General features: G+C 44.8%; 1 protein-coding gene across 1 annotated transcript in view; it reads left to right on the forward strand.

Annotated features, from left to right (window-relative positions):
• The window catches only part of plxnb3 (plexin B3), a 99,954-nt gene that overhangs the window by 13,644 nt on the left and 73,128 nt on the right, over nt 1-13,182 (forward strand). Inside the window, exon 2 of the mRNA XM_040153248.1 lies at nt 10,264-10,333. The gene's annotated coding sequence lies outside the window, so the exon portion shown is untranslated. The remainder of the gene's footprint in view (nt 1-10,263; nt 10,334-13,182) is intronic.

Here is a 13,182-nt window from a genome sequence, read left to right on the forward strand (position 1 = left end):
GCCTGCAGGGGGCGCTGTCAGGGGTTCATTTTCTAGTGTTTTCTTGTTTTTCGGCTTAGTGAGGTCTCTGCGTTCTGCCTGAACAAGAGGATCTAAACATAAATTAAACTTTACTGAAAGCTCAGGGCGAACAGTGTTAATAAACAGACAGGCTTCGACAGAGAGGCTTTATTTAAACACAGTCTGTGAACAAAGAAAACAAAATGAAGTTTAATGAACAGGTTTATTCAACAGATTGAAAAAGCTTTATTGACAGCACTGAGCTTCAGAGTTTAGCGTCCGATCGCTCTGTAACACGACTGAGTGTTTAACATCGTATTTGAAGCTCAGTTTGGTTTATTTTTAATTAGGACATGTGGCTAGGACGCACAGTGTGTCCTGTAGACCGTGCAGAAAGTCCTAGGGCCGACCCGAATACCTCGAAGTTCTAAGCTTCGACCGCTGCCGCCATAATCTACGTCCAAATCAGTATTCTAATTCATTATTATTATAATTATTACTGTTATTATATATGCATATATATGCCACAAAAATCCCAAATAGCCCATGAAATAAGAAATAGTCATAATTCATTATGTATCAACATATCTTATTATTAGTACCCCCAAAAAGTCGAGTGCCAGATACGACAAAGGAAATATCACAAATCTGCAACGAGTTTGTCAAATCACTTGAAAACTGTCAGTAACAGCTGAGCCGTCGCTGACGCTAGTGCGACCTGCATGCTAACAAAAGCTAACGTGAAATTCTTGTCCTCGCCCCTCTGCTGAACCTTGGACTTGTCCTCATAAACTATCTGGACTTGTCCTCATAAAACAATGTATATGATTATGCTTATGGTTGTAGTTTATTTAATAATCCCTAATCTCTGTTATTACAAACAATGGAACTATAAAAGGTAAAAAAGAGAAAAGAAAATACAGAGCAATGTAATACTTTACACTATTAGGTGCAAGTTCCGTTCTTGCTTCAGACTGAAACTGGAGTCTCTGTGCAGTTGAGTGATTTTCAGTTGTTACGCTTAGTAGAGATGAGAGACAGGACAGAGAGTCGTCAGATGAGAGGCTGCTGGTGTGTGTGTGTGTGTGTGTGTGTGTGTGTGTGCCCTGCTGTTTGTAATGAAGGAGGAAGTTCCTCTGGTCTGGTAAAATGAGCTGTATTTACTGTTGCTCTGTTTCCATTTCCTCTGCTGGTACGGCCTCTTCCTTCCTTCTTCCTCTCTCTCTCTCCCTGTCTCTCTGTGTGTCTCTCTGTCTGTCTTTTAACTGGACTGTGTAAACTTGAACCACAGCCTGATCAATATGTCTGTGAGGCTGGAGCTGTGAACCAGTGCATCAGTATCAGAATCAAGAACAGATCTATAGCCAATACGGAGAACCTCCCTGTGTCCTCCCAGAAAAGCTTCCTGATTTCTGCAGTGACATGAGGAAACATAACTGACAGTGAACTGCTGTTCCCATCGATGGGAAGAGCTTTTTATTTAAACGTTACCTGCGCTTCACCTCCATCAGTGTGTGATATATTCACAAAACGCCTCCCCTTCATCTTGGAGTTCATCATTAACTTATTCAGTCTGACCCGTTCCAGACGCTGGCCTTCTTTGAACAACAAGAGAACTCTAGTGTGTGTCCCCCGTGAACCATCTGCCTGGTGCTCTGAAGACACAGTTCCACCTTTTTCATTCCACCAACGTGACGAAGAGAAGCCACGATGTTGCTAACATTGTTCAAGGATCAGTTCTTGGACTTTGAATCTGTTCAGAGGAAGACAATAGTTGTCCCCACCAGCCCCGTGTTAAAGAGAAAAATCCACCTTCTAATAGATGAAGAGATTGTTAGAGGAATTTCCTTTGTAAATCAGACAGGCTTGTTAGGAGGGGGGGTATCTTTTTCCTCTGACGGAGCTGGGGGCAGTTTCCACCTGCTTCCAGGCTTTATGCCAAGCCGAACAACGGGCAGGGTTCAAATATAGACTGTTGGAATTACAAGAATTGCGCAGCATACAGCCGGGAAATCTTCATAGAATACGAGTACATAAACACACATCTGACCGTTCATCAGCTCGTTCATCACATGACAAGTCAGAGGAACTCCTGACGGCCCGTCCAACGGTCGACCGCTAACAGATTTCAACCTCGAACTTGACTATTGAAAGCAGCCGGTTCCAGCGGATCTGGTTCTGCATTGAGCAGAGGCCGATGTCCACTTACAGGCTTTAAACGTCAGACTGTTCCTTTAAGGTTCCTCAGCGGTGCGGAGGCCCCCCCTCTCAGTGTGAATGTTCAGATTACAGACTGTGGAATAATGTGGTGTCACTGCTATCACCCTGAAGATTATACTGTCTGACTGAGAGAGTGTGTGTGTGTGTGTATAATTGGTATGTTGGAGTGCAGCTGTCTTCAGTCACCGGCATCTGTTACACCCCCAACTTAGTAACACACACACACGCAGCAACACACGCAGTAACACGCAGTAACACACAGTAACACACAGTAACACACACACGTTTTATAAGCTCCTTGTGCTCACATTTTTCTTTTATTCCCGATTCATCTCTTCACACTCAGACTGGGCAGCAGACAGAAACAATGTGAAAGACAAAATGAAATCAATCACGTTCGAGCTGCAACAGAAAATGAAACCTCGGCTCCTCGGATAATCAGATAACTGTTAATTGTCTGCTGATGTGTCAGATTTTCTCTTCCCTCTGTTTTCCGTCACAGTAAACAAGACACTTCAAGACGTCACGTCTGAGACACTGAGATGGACATTGTCACAGTTTTTTCACATTTTAAAAGGTTGCTCTACATAATTTGCACATAATTATCCTGAAATGGAAAAAGCATAAAAAGCAGACAAAGATAAAAGATTAAAGGAGGGAAGGTGGAAGAGGTAAAGCGGCCGTCACATAAAGGATCCATTGACTCTGAGTGGCGAGGTCAGTTTTGTCATTACTCATCTGAACAAAGCTGTAACTCCTCATAGTCACATGACAACCAGACAGGTTCATGAATCCAGGTCCTGTGACTGCTGACCCGGGTTCAGACCTGGTTGTGGTGGATGGTTAGGGAGGGTCGTGTGATGTGTGCTGACCGGTTCAAACAGACCGCCAACGGGGGTCTGACCCACATAACTCTGATGGTCTGAACTGGGTTTAACGCACATTAACCCCCTCTAGTCCGACAGGGTCCTGATCCTAACAGATCCATCGGTACACTCACGTTCTCAGGAGACCAGATACCAGACTGAGATTTCTGCAGCAGCAGGTCTGAGACTTTGTCAGACTCAGTATTTGTGCGGATACAAACACAGGAAAACTGCATCAAAGCGCTGAGGCTGCTGCACATATGGCTGAGTGTGTTAACATGTGTTACTGTGTGTGTGTGTTTGTGTGTGTGTGTGTGTGTGTGTGTGTGTGTGTGTGTGTGTGTGTGTGTGTGCTCCATATATGCAGATTACAGCTCTATAATGTCTCAGTTTGCAGAGTTACAACCATCAGATTAACTCCACAGATTAGTGAATGAAGGCAGGCAACCTCATCTACTGACTGTGACTGTGTGTGTGTGTGTGTGTACGTGTGTGTGTTTCAGGTTCAGGTTTAATGGGGATTAAATCTACTGCCGGCCTATTTAGAGGCTGCAGTTTACATTTTTCTGCACAGAAATTAAAAATAAAATGCAGGTGGTTTGAAGAATCCAGAAAGTAGAAACAGTAGTGTTGTGCTGTCTCTGACTTCACCATCAGCTCACACGTCATCCTCCTCAGTGAGCAGTGAGGTTTAAAACTTATAGATCATGTTTTAAAGGCTGCAGCACCGCCATCGTCTGCTCAGCATTTCTCCGCAGGAGAAAGGTCGGACCTTACCTGGACCTGATCTGGTTCTGACTTTCACATCTGAGGTTGTAGCTGAATCTCTGACTGCTTGGTTTTTAGATGCACATCAGTTAATATTAAAAGCCCCGCTCCTTAGTGTGTTAGAGGAAACTGGAACCTCCTCAGAGACCCCAAAACCTTTTCAAAGACTCCAAAAAACTTTTCATGGACCCAGAACCTAGTTGCTCCACATAAAACCTGTTTTGTCAGTTTTTCTTGACGTTCTGACAGCTGAGTGTGTGTGTGTGTGTGTGTGTGTGTGTGTGTGTGTGAGACCAGTCAGACCAGTTCAACCAGTCTTTTCTACAGTCAGACAGCAGCTGAGGCCATTCAGGTTCACTCATCTGCTGCAGCTCTCTGACCTCTGACCTCTGACCCTACTGGCTGGCATCAGCTGGGTTTGACAAACCAATAAATGGTAACTCTTTACAATACGGTACAGAAACTGTACGTTGTTACCAAGGAACAAGTGAGGAACGATTCAGGGAGGACCTGATAGTTGATGAGTCGATAAACAGAAGTTTCCTAATGACTGTGATGCCAGGACATGAAGTAGATACTGATGAATTCCTCGAGACCAGACTGGGAGATACTATATTAATGACTCATGAGGTAATAAGTAGATGAATAAATATCTGTGAATCGACATACTGACCGCTTTCTTCACGAGTTGTTCCTCAATATTCCTGAACCCACCGCTGAGCGGCTCAGAACAGGGACCGCTCATGTATCACGGATCACTGAAACATTAGGACAGCGATACGTCATACTGAGTACTTACCAAGTAGTCCCTCAGTACTTCATTACCTCACCATTAACTACTATTTTTGTGCACGCCGAAGTAAGGTAGTACATTATTATACAGCCCTGCTTCATCCTGAAGCTCGCGATTCAGGGGTGATTGATCGGCTCTCAGTCCGGCCGAAATCATTGATCAATGGGATCAATGATCACTTCACCCTCCAAGTGTGAATGAGGATGTTTTTGCCTTTAGGTCCTGGGAAGTTGGATCATTGTGGAGCCTCACCTGACCAGCCGTTCGTGTTTGACTCATTAACTCACTTTATCCATGAGCTGCTGACAGTGCAGACATTGTGAGCAGCGGTTTTACTGGGGGAGCACTGCTGTTTTCAGCCATGTGACCGTCAGTGCAGTTCCTGCTGCTGAGTTAACTGACAGAAAGTGATTCTGGTGTCCTGAGTGTTCAGACTGACGACAGAGCTGATATTTACTCTGATGAATGAATCTGTGTGTTTGTGAATAGACTCTCTGTGTTTCTGACTGAGACCCCCTGACCTCACTACAGGACCACTTCCTCTGACACACACATTGTTAGATGTTACTGTTGATATGAGGACGCTGATTGACGGAATGAATTCTCCAACATTAACCCTACAGTGATAATCCACTTAACAGTCTGAAACACCATTAATCAGTGTTACTGGAGCTCTTCATCCTCTTTTAGCTCCGAGTTTTGGTTTTTGCAAAATATTTCCTGTCTGGTTCAGTCTCAGCTTTTTTCAGATAAAAGCTTTAAAAGGCCACTGTCCACTACCTGCTCAGCAGCAAACAGCAGACAGACACAGTTAGAAACCAGTTGGTGAACCCAGTGGAGCATTTAGCAGCTAGAGGGTCAGATGATTCCCTCAGGAGCTGGTGGAGACCAAACACAGAGATAAGAGAGAGGGAGTACTGGACTTAGATTCATCAGGTGACACAAACACAGAAAAAATGACTCCGACTGGTCCTCACAAAGATACAAGAATAATAACAAACAGACAGGCATACAGAGAAGTGGGCTGTCGATCCCTGTTTTTTATCTTCAAGGACACCTCCTGCCTCAGCTGGCTCTGTGTGTGTGCGTGTGTGTTATATTGTTGGTTGTCCTTCAGGCTCTACAAACCATCTGACACAAACAGACTGAAGCTGCTGAATGAGCGTGTTTTAGTGTTTTGTGTTTTCGTCTTTGTGACTTGTTGACAGGAGGCGGAGCCACAGACTGTGGTATTCATTAGGTGTAAGATTTATTTTTGAGCTGTTCAAGAGATAAAACCTAATTTATGCATATGGATTAAAAGAATGTAACGGAAAACAATATTTAACACATCTTAAACAAATGTCAAAGATAAAACAGCCTTCACCTTCAGTTCCTGCTGCTGCAGTAACTTCACACCCATTAACGTTAATAAACAGTTGTCAGGTAAAGAACAAGCTGATTGAATTCAAAACTGTTTATTTTGTATAGAAATCAGATTTTACCCGTTGAACAATGTTGTGTTTTCTTTGACATCCCTTAAATATTTGTTGTGTGTAAACTATGTTGTTTAATGTCATATTCTGTAAATTCACAGAAATTATTCACAGTTATTATGTGCAGTTCTTCTTATGTTCTTCTTAGGTGCAGTTCATTTATGTGCAGTTCTTTAAAAAGCCCCGGACAGAATCTCGCTGACTGGCAGCTCTGTATCCAAATGATGCAGACAGAATCAGTTTGACTGTGGCTGATGATTTGATTCTTGACCGATCATATTCCTACAGACAGGGGATCACGTGGTAAAGAAAGGACTGTGTGATGATCTGTGTCTGTCTGCTTTAAGGTTTCAGGAAAATTTTGAAGCAGAACTTCTGGCATATGGATCTGGTATTCAGAATAATTTATGACTATTGTTTAAACACTAAAGTAACGTAGTATTTAATTGTCCTTCCAGCTAAACAAATGCAAAGACTGAGATCTGCATAAATAAAAAAACTGAAAAAACGTTATCACACACTCATGAAAAAGGCCAACAGTCATTAGTCATGCGCTGTCACAGCGCCGCCTGCTGGACATTATAATGTCATTTAGACTGATTAGTTCAGGTCAGGGCTGCTGTGTGTTAAGTCTTCTCTTTGCTGTTCCAAGTGTTAGTGGAGGCAGTTTGTTATTTCACCAATTTTAGTTGTAGTTCACTGATCAGCTTTTTATGTCGACCTTTGTTATTGAATGTGTGATTGTGCAGGTAAACTCTAATGTTCACTTCACTCACACAATTTTTTCTTTTATTTGCTGTTTGTTTAGATGTAGTTTATAATGAAGCAGTTCTCTCAGGTTTTTAATTTGCGTGCATGCACTAATGTTCGCACCTGTACGGGAAGTCTGACCCATGCGTACGAACATTTTGGAGAAAGGAGAAATTGGCCATGCAGATGGTGAGGTGGTGAATTTAAGCCAGATTGTTGAGATGAAATATTCATATCACACGTTACTTGTAGATCCACTCCATCATAACATCCAAACCACCAGTTTTATTTGTGCTTTTCACGTGAACCAGAACTGTTCCAGAAGCACCTTTCAATTGTAAAAGATAGAAGCCAACTCAAATCTCAAATCAAAATCCGCACCATTAGATCCCCCGCCCCCGGAGTGCAGAGGGCAGGGCCAGACTGTATGACGCTGACACTCATGGTCAGTTATAGAGCCACCGCAGCTGTTTAAATGCTCGGATGATGCCAGGTTGTGGCAGGTGGCAGGACTCAGGAAGGTCTGGCTTCTGCCTTTCCCCGATATTAAGCCTGAATATACTGAGTCCTCCTCACCTCAACCACGTTAACGAAGCTAACTGGTTAAATTATCGTCATTATGTAGAAATCCAAGGTAACATCAAACAGCATTAAAGAACTGCAGAGAAGAGAGTCAATAGTTTTTAATAATATCTTCTGATACTGTTCATATATCACCAAGCACGGTTTTAGTTTTCATATGGTTTGTGTGTAAATGCAGTGAACACTACTGTGTTGTCAGGCGCATAGAGCCACTGGAGACACCACGGTGGCCGCCACACACGCTGCCTTCTCCAGCCACCTCACCTGACACCACTTGCATGTGACAATGAGAGAAACACCTACGTGCTGGACTTTGGAGTTGAATACAGTGTTTCTTGTATTTTTTAGATATTTAGTGTGTGATTCCACCAGCTGTGTACATGTCTACAGCCTATACATGGTGAACAACGACCAATAGATGAGCTTCGGTGTCTCTGTGCCACTGCTGGCCGCTCCACACTCTGACGGCGTGCTACAAAGCCTCGGAAATTGTCCTGTTTGTTGCATTAACGACTGCTTCAGCCATCAACCCTCAGACTTAGTGTTGTTTGTATCGCTACCTCCATTCTCCACAACAATGTGTATATCAATGATCACGAGGGATTTGAACTGACCATTTATGGTTAATTGTGGGAGTGTTTTGGGAGTGTTTTGGGCAGAGCATGAGGCTGACCAAAGTGTGCACAGTTCAAATCGACTGTAATTAATAAAGGGAAACTGCGTGGAGGCGTGCATGCACAGTTTTATAAGTCTGATTACTTTTTTGCACAAGCCATTTTCAACTTTCGTGCGTACATTCACTTTTAGTATGGATCCTACGCACTGTTTTATAAATAAGGCGCATGGTCTGTGTGTCACCATGAAATTACTTCTTCGGTTTCCTTTTTGAATGCTATCATTCAGCTATGGTAACATTGCGCAGCAACTCCACGGTCACATTGTTTACACCAGGGACCGGCTGGTCGCCCTGAAGCCGACCGGCATGGTTACCAGAACAACGGACACCCCCACACCAATCAGGAGGGGGACAGACAGAGGACGCAGAGGAGGAAGGAAGAGACGGGGGAAGAGAGCTGGCTACAGACAACAGAGATTGATGGAGCAGAGTGTGTCTCCCTTCTGCCATCGTGGGCAACGTGAGATCACTAACAAGATGGACGAGCTAGCGCTCTGATTCCTAGAGAGGATTCAGAGGGACTACACCTAAGTGTTGTGTTCAGTTTTTCACAGAGACATGGCTACAGAGCATGTCATGTATATTAACAGGACATGCTCTGAACTGTTGGTACATAAGTTTTAAATAGTGTTGAAATACAGATAAACAAAGTGACATTGACATTGTTCGGACAGGACGAGCTGAAGCTGTCGTCAGGATCTGAGATCATTTACTCAGTTAGAAGTAACACTCGATGATCGTCCCATCAGAAAAACAAGTGAGTCTCAGCACGTTAGCCACTGTACAGCCCTGATCCAGGACAATACCGTACATATCGCAGTCCTGCAGGGATTTTATTTTCAGTCGATTTTCAAATCATCTTCTGTATGTTCAGTTTAAAGCAGTGTGAACATTAATAACCGTGATAAACAGGAAGGCGCTGATTGGTCAGAGTAGCAGCTGTAGTATCGACGAGGACAGATGATTGTGAGCTGCTCAGTCTATAGATAATCAATCCGTATCTGCGGTGATTGATTATCTGTGTGCTCATTAACTCATTACATGCTCCTGCAGACAAACAGGAAGTGATTCATTGCTTGACCTCTCAGACGGCCTTGAAGGCAGATGGTTGGTGAGGAGAATAAAGGAACAATCCGCCCAAAACACTCCGCGTGTGGGCAGAGAGCCAAGAGACCGGAGACATGTCCACATGAAGAAAAATCCATCTGGTTTTACGGTCATTTCAAACGGGAACTACCTTGGGGGGCTTGCAGTCGTTGCAGGGTGGGGGCACTAATGAGCAGGAGGAAAGTGGGGAGCAGAACTAATGAATCTGATAGTGAATCACAGCCGTCAAGATTCAGATCCTCAGCATTTATTCAGAGGGACTGAGGCTTATATTTTATTTTACAGACAGATTTTCCCAGTCAGAAACACACAAAGAAAAATCTTTTTCTTCAGTCGGGAAAAAATTTTACTTGAATTTTAGGGTTTCACAACAGAAACTTATGTAAAGGTGGAATCAGTAACAAAGTTTGTTTCTAGTTTATTTTAAATTATTTAACTCGACTCATTCATTTCCCGGTTATTGTCAGCGGTTGATAGATGAATCATACGGTGGATGGTTTGGATATCTGGCATTGCCCATGGCAAACATTGAGCAGAAATGATTAATCAATTGGTTGATTGACTCTTCTCTGTTTTATATCACAGTAAAGTGAATCTCTTTAGAGATTATTTCTGGGAGCCTTTTCCAGGAGATAAAGTCTCTGCCCTTCAGGTGAAAGTCTCAACACACAGCTCACACCTGAGGTCACATGAACCTGCTTTATTTAAATATCGGCAGGAAAAACTCTCCAACTTTATGCTTCTTTGACATCTTGTCTTAATGACTTTCATTTTTATGTACAGCACCTTGAGCTGAATTACCTGGTGCTTTAAAGGTGTTGTACAAATAAACTCCCTTGCAGAAAAAGGCAAAACGATGAAAAAGTTCAGCCTTGTGTGGAAACTGTGGAAGGGCCATATCCTCCAGAAGGATGTCCTCTAGCATGATCATCAGTGTATACAGTGGGGTCCGATAGTCCGAGACCACTTGCAAGGGAGCCGACGGAGAAAGTGATCTGACGTGCGTCTGTGTTTGTTTTCCTGCAGGAAATATCCTCCTGATGAAGAAGGTTCCTCCTCAGCTTCCTCATCGCAGACCAGCAGGTTGCCTCAACAGGTTGGTGCAACTCTAATCTCTCTGTCCGCTGATACAGCAGCTGAGTCAGGGCGTCCAGATGGTTACCAGAGCAACCGGTGACCTCACACACAACCGTCACACGGCGACCGATGATGTCATCGATCCCGGATGACTCATCACCGAGCTAAAGGGGACAGAGTTGCTTCGTGTCCTGTTTCCATAGAGTCGCTGGTTGAAGTTGCTGAGTGTTGGGTGATTGGTGGAGTTTGCAGTGATCTGATTGGTTGTTTCAGAGGAATCTACAGCTCCAGCCTGATAGACCCAAAGAGCTTTAGTGTGTGTGTTGCCGTGTGTTTCTGTGTGTGTGTTGCTGTGCGTTGCTGTATTCCTGTGTGTTGCCATGTGTTGCTGTGCATTGCTGTGTGTGTGTGTGTTGCTGTGTGTGTATTGCTGTGCGTTGCTTTATTCCTGTGTTGCCATGTGTTGCTGTGCATTGCTCTGTGTGTGTGTTGCTGTGTGTTGCTGTTCGTGTGTTGCTGTGTGTTGCTGTTCGTGTGTTGCTGTGTGTTGCTTTGTGTGTGTGTTGCTGTGTGTGTGTTGCCGTGCGTTGCTGCATTCCTGTGTTGCCATGTGTTGCTGTTTGTGTGTGTGTGTGTTGCTGTTTGTTGCTGTGTGTTGCTGTGTGTGTGTTGCTGTGTGTGTATTGCTGTGCGTTTCCGTGTTTGTGTTGCTGTTTGTTGCTGTGTGTGTTTTGTGTGTTGCTCTGTGCGTGTTGTAATTTTTCTGTGTGTTAGTTGCCGTGTGTTGTCGTGTGTTGCTGTCTGTTGATGTCTGTTGCTGCGTGTCCCTGTGTATTGATGGATGTTGCTGTGTGTTCTTGTGTGTTCCTGTGTTTCCCTGTGTGTTGCCGTGCGTTCCTGTGTGTCTGTCCCTGTGTGTCCCTGTGTGTTGATGTCTGTTGCTGCCTGTGTGTGTCCCTGTGTGTCGCTGTGTGTTGATGTCTGTTGCTGCCTGTTCTTGTGTGTCCCTGTGTGTCCCTGTGTGTTGCCGTGCGTTCCTGTGTGTGTGTCCCTGTGTGTCCCTGTGTGTTGATGTCTGTCCCTGTGTGTCCCTGTGTGTCCCTGTGTGTTGATGTCTGTCCCTGTGTGTCCCTGCGTGTTGATGTCTGTCCCTGTGTGTCCCTGTGTGTTGCTGTGTGTCCCTGTGTGTTGATGTCTGTTGCTGCGTGTTCTTGTCTGTCCCTGTGTGTCCCTGTGTGTTGATGTCTGTCCCTGTGTGTCCCTGTGTGTTGCTGTGTGTCCCTGTGTGTTGATGTCTGTCCCTGTGTGTCCCTGTGTGTTGATGTCTGTTGCTGCCTGTTCTTGTCTGTCCCTGTGTGTCCCTGTGTGTTGATGTCTGTCCCTGTGTGTCCCTGTGTGTTGATGTCTGTTGCTGCGTGTTCTTGTCTGTCCCTGTGTGTCCCTGCGTGTTGATGTCTGTCCCTGTGTGTCCCTGTGTGTTGCTGTGTGTCCCTGTGTGTTGATGTCTGTTGCTGCGTGTTCTTGTCTGTCCCTGTGTGTCCCTGCGTGTTGATGTCTGTCCCTGTGTGTCCCTGTGTGTTGCTGTGTGTCCCTGTGTGTTGATGTCTGTTGCTGCCTGTTCTTGTGTGTCCCTGTGTGTCCCTGTGTGTTGCCGTGCGTTCCTGTGTGTGTGTCCCTGTGTGTCCCTGTGTGTTGATGTCTGTCCCTGTGTGTCCCTGTGTGTCCCTGTGTGTTGATGTCTGTCCCTGTGTGTCCCTGTGTGTTGATGTCTGTTGCTGCGTGTTCTTGTCTGTCCCTGTGTGTCCCTGCGTGTTGATGTCTGTCCCTGTGTGTCCCTGTGTGTTGCTGTGTGTCCCTGTGTGTTGATGTCTGTTGCTGCGTGTTCTTGTCTGTCCCTGTGTGTCCCTGTGTGTTGATGTCTGTCCCTGTGTGTTGCTGTGTGTAACAGAGCGGTCTTTGTTGTCAGTCTCTCTCTGTGCTTCGGTTTGTTATGACTCAGTTGACAGAACAAACTGTCACATTCAGTCATGTTCACTCTGCAGTTCATTCACACTTTGTGCTGATATTTACACATTTATGGAGGAAGAGAAAGGCTGGACTCATCTGCATCATGTCAATAAATAAAGTAGGACTTCACCTAACACACTACTCATTATTGAAGAATCTGCAAGTTCTTGTCTTTATGAACATGAGAACATGGTGAAATGCTGGGTACAGCTGGCTACAGTCTGATGTGATGTCAAGTCAAGTTAAGTCAGTTCAATTCATATCGAGCCAAATCATAACAGAGGTTGTCTCAAGGCAGCGGCCCTCAGAAAGTTTACAGCGATCTCGTCGGCAGGACAACATGGACTCTACTGTATAAACTGGGTTTAATGGGTTCTTTGAGACCGAGACCGACCTGCCGGTGGTAGGACTGTAACAGGTACGAAGCCTGAAATAATAAAAAAATTAGCCGCTAACTGAAAGGTGTAAAGATGAGTTTCAAGGGAAAGCAGTAAAAGGGTAGGGTAGGCAGTAAAGAATGGCTGGTGATGCTAATCTAACATTGCGGGAGTCTCCCTATAACTAACGTGCCTTGTTTAACCCTGTCAGCAGAGGTTGAGGAGACACACAGGCCAACAGGACTACCAGCCGGGCTAGCAAGGGTCAAGAACTGGTTTGCAGTCAGGAGAAGTGACTGCAGACCAGGTAACACAACCAGTTGCTTGCTCATACGAGCCCCTCCACGCTGACTAACAGGAAAAAGCTCCACACCACGTGCTGATGCGGCTGTGCTAGTGCTAGTGCTAACGCTAACAGGCTCGCTGTCAGGCCTGTGGCTAATGCTGTCTTGAGTGTCCAACATATCTGAGGTAACATTAGGAG

Source organism: Xiphias gladius, chromosome 18 (assembly GCF_016859285.1).
Source record: "Xiphias gladius isolate SHS-SW01 ecotype Sanya breed wild chromosome 18, ASM1685928v1, whole genome shotgun sequence".
Lineage (NCBI taxonomy): Eukaryota > Metazoa > Chordata > Actinopteri > Istiophoriformes > Xiphiidae > Xiphias > Xiphias gladius.